This window comes from Castor canadensis, chromosome 3 (genome assembly GCF_047511655.1).
Source record: "Castor canadensis chromosome 3, mCasCan1.hap1v2, whole genome shotgun sequence".
Taxonomy (NCBI): Eukaryota; Metazoa; Chordata; class Mammalia; order Rodentia; family Castoridae; genus Castor; species Castor canadensis.
Genome location: NC_133388.1, coordinates 58,737,962 through 58,741,988, shown reverse-complemented (window position 1 = coordinate 58,741,988; position 4,027 = coordinate 58,737,962). Strand labels below are relative to the sequence as shown.

Sequence of the window (4,027 nt, the reverse complement as noted above, 5' to 3'; positions counted from 1 at the left end):
AGATATAAACATTTTTCCCTTAAAACTCAAGCACAAAGCACTCTACCAATATTAATCAGTAGTAAAGATAAAGCCTTTCAATTGAGAGAACACTAACCAAAATGAGTTAAAAATGAGTGGCTTCTAGTCACCTCCTCCAGTTCATATCACAGTAAATGGTTAAGTCTAATTTTTCTAAAACATTGCTTTCACCTTACCTGAAAAAAGTCATGTGGATCTTTCCTTTAAGATAACTGTAGTTCTATTATAATAAGAGGATGCAGGGATCAAATATTTAATGGCTTCTTAAAGTTAGTATTGAAGCTTTTGTTTCTATAAATTCATGTCATTCCTAACCATAAATGGTACTAAAACATTTTAGATTGATAGAAAACAGAATTTTATAAGAATAATCCTAAATTTAAGGTAGATATCAAGACCACTGATAAACAAGCATACTTTTCCATACAATTACACCAGGGAGTAAGATTTTCAGAGAAATGCCCATATGGCTAGATAAATTTTCTTCTGTTTATGAACAATATTTGGGATACATGCAGGCAAATACTTAGTAAACTGCTTACTTATTTCACTTCTTATATAACACTACAAGGAAGAAATATTTTTTGTTCAATACATCCTTAGAGAAGACTCATAACTGTTAAGATCTTTTGACTCTATTTACATGAAGAAATTGTCTGAAATTCCTTTGTGCCAATATATACCTAAGAGATAGATACATTCTTCTTTGATTCTGACTTAATAATTTAAAACCTTTTGCAGTAGAATTTCAGCCCTAAAAAGGATATTGATAATATAAATTTTACTCAGTGATATAGGCCATTTTCCAACTACTATAAAATGATTTAAAATGTTTTTACTTAAGTCATTATTAGAAGCTCATTGAGGAAAAAAAACTCAATGTTTTCCATACAAAACTATAAGAAATACATCATTGATTTCCTAAAATTGCATCCTTTTCCCAATTGATATTCTTCACGATAGACACAGGTTAAGCCATGCTGTTAGGCTTTAGTCTTTGATTTGTTTTTAAAAAATCTTTCTAAGTGACTTCAGGATTTATTATCTTACCCCATTTCAACTATTGATTGTTGTAAATGAGATATTTACAACAGAATGAGTGTCACAGATATCACTGCAACAGTGGCTTCTAGTCACCTCCTCCAGTTCATATCACAGTAAATGGTTAAGTCTAATTTTTCTAAAACATTGCTTTCATCTTACCTGAAAAAAGTCATGTGGATCTTTCCTTCTTTCTATACATCTCAGGCAGTTCCAAATCACTATCTTAATTCTCATTTCTCCTTAGCATAGCTTCTCAAGTCCAGTGAGGTGGTCTCCAAATTCTTCCTAATTGTTTTTTAATCCCATCTCCTTGCAAATATTCATTTTATTTCTGTTTAATCTTTTTAAATTACTCAGATTATAAGGTATTTCTGTAGTCTGTCCATGTATTTGTAGATTTTTTTCCCTTTCACTTAAAAGTTTAACTAGATTCAGAGTTCTCTTAATATTATCTCCAGTTGTTAAGTGTGTGTCATCTAGTTCCCAAATTAATATTTACATTCTGGAAATACAAAAACAGCTATCTTAATTTTCCATTTCATACCTAGAATATTGATGGGCCATATAATGAATCAGTGAGTGGTATAGTTTCTAATTTATTGACTGAAAACTGAAGCTGCTTCTAAATCATAGGGAAGAATCTGAAGTTCAGAGAAAACATAATTCTTCTGTCAAGGACACTAAAGTGAACTAAACGGCAAGATTTAACACTAAGATTTCACACTAAAGTGAACTAAACGGCAAGATTTAACACTAAGATAAGATGCTAATCAGTCACAATTGCAGGATTACATTTTTCAGCAACAAATATAAAAATATTTTGAGGGTCAGCCATAGTCAAGCCTGTAATCCCAGCTATTTTGGAGGTGGAGATAGGAGAATTAGAGTTTAAGGCAAGCCTGGGCAAAACGTTAGTGATATCCTATCAAAAAATGAGGCAGGTTTGGAGGTTCATGCCTGTAGTCTCAGCTACATGGGAGGCTGGGGTAGGAGGACTGAGGTCTGAGACCAGTCCTGGCAAAAAGTGGGAACCCTATCTGAAAAACAACCTTAAAACAAACAAAAGGACTATGGGTGTGGATCAAATAATAGAATACTTGCTTACCAAGTGTGAGGCTCTGAGTTCGATCCCCAATACCACAGAAAAAAGAAAATTGAAAACCACAAGAAAACATAAAATTAAAAAGATACATTTACTCTCTCTCTATATATAGGTATGTATGTATATGTGTGTGTGCTATAGATAAAAAATATGGGCTCTTATAATTGATTAGGAAAAAGTTAAATAACTCAATAACACAGATAAAAGGAAACATTTTAAATCTCACCTGTGATTAAAACAATGAAATATTGTGGTTGTTTTGGCAGCACATTTACTAAAATTGGATATGGCACAGAGGAGATTAGCATGGCCCCTGTGCAAGGATGACATGCAAATTTGTGAAATGTTCCACATTTTTCTATTACATGCAATGACACTGAAGCAGTAATGAAGAGTCTTCCTTCAAAGAAGAGCACAGAACCTGATGGACTCACAGCCGAATTTTATCAAACCTTTAAAGAAGAACTAGCACCAATACTCCTCAAACTTTTTCAGGACATAGAAAGGGAAGTAACACAACCAAACTCACTCTATGAAGCCAGCATTACACTCATTCCAAAACCCAATAAAGACATAATCAGAAAAGAGAATTATAGACCAATCAATATCTTTAATGAATATAGATGCAAATATTCTCAACAAAATACTGGCAAACAGAGTTTAGCAACATGTCAAATAGATCATACACCATGACCAAGTCAGTTTCATATCAGGGATGCAATGATGGTTCAACATATGTAAATCCATAAATGTAAAACATTACATAAACAGAAGCAAAGGAACAAAACACATGATCCTCTCAATAGACACAGAAAAAGCCTTTGACAAAATCCAACACCTTTCATGAAAAAAGCTCTGAAGAAAGTAGGAATAGAAGGAATGTACGTCAACATACTAAAGGCAATATATGACAAACCTAGAGCCAACATAACACTAAATGGAGAACAACTGCAACCGTTCCCCTTAAATTCAGGAATGAGACAGGGCTGACTGCTTTCTCCACTCCTATTCAATATAGTTTTGGAATTCCTAACCAGAGCATTAAGACAGAGCAAGAAATAAAAGGGAAGGAAGAAGTCAAACTATCTCTGTTTGCAGATGACATGATCTTATTACTAAGAGACCCCAAAAACTCTAACAAAAATCTACTAGAAATCATAAACTCCTTCAGCAAAGTAGCAGGATACAATATTAACATATAGAAATCAGTAGCTTTTCTATATACCAACAACACACAGACTGAGAAAGAAACCAGGGAAATAATAAAGTACCTTAGAATAAATTTAACAAAAGAAACCAAAGACCTTTTTAATGAAAACTATAAACCACTGAAGAGAGAAATCAAAGAAGACATCAGAAGATGGAAAGAACTTCCATGCTCATGAATCAGTAGAATCAACATTGTGAAAATGGCCATACCACCAAAAGCAAACTATATGTTCAATGCAGTCCCTATCAAAATTTCAATCACATTCTGCACAGAAATAGAAAAAGCAATCATGAAATACTTATGGAAACACAAAAGACCTTGCATAACCAAAGCACTTCTGAGCAAAATGTCCAATGCTGGAGGCATCACAATACCCACTTCAAATTATACTACAGAACCATAACAATAAAAACAGCATGGCACTGACACAAAAACAGACAGGAAAACCAGTGGATCAGAGTAGAAGATCATTACATAAACCCACACATTTACAGCCAACTGATCTTCGACAAAGGAGCCCAAAACATATGATGGAGAAAAGACAGCCTCTTCAACAAATGTTTTTGGGAAAACTGGATATCTACATGTAGAAGTCTTTTACCTTGTACCAAAGTCAACTCAAACTGGATCAAAGACCTTAAAATAAGGCC

At 33.5% G+C, this 4,027-nt stretch overlaps 1 non-coding gene across 1 annotated transcript; it reads left to right on the top strand.

Annotated features, from left to right (window-relative positions):
- Positions 1-2,417: 2,417 nt before the first annotated feature.
- Positions 2,418-2,525, top strand: LOC141422011 (U6 spliceosomal RNA). The gene has a single exon (XR_012446680.1). It is a non-coding gene; the product is annotated as a U6 spliceosomal RNA (small nuclear RNA).
- The last annotated feature ends 1,502 nt before the right edge of the window (positions 2,526-4,027 follow it).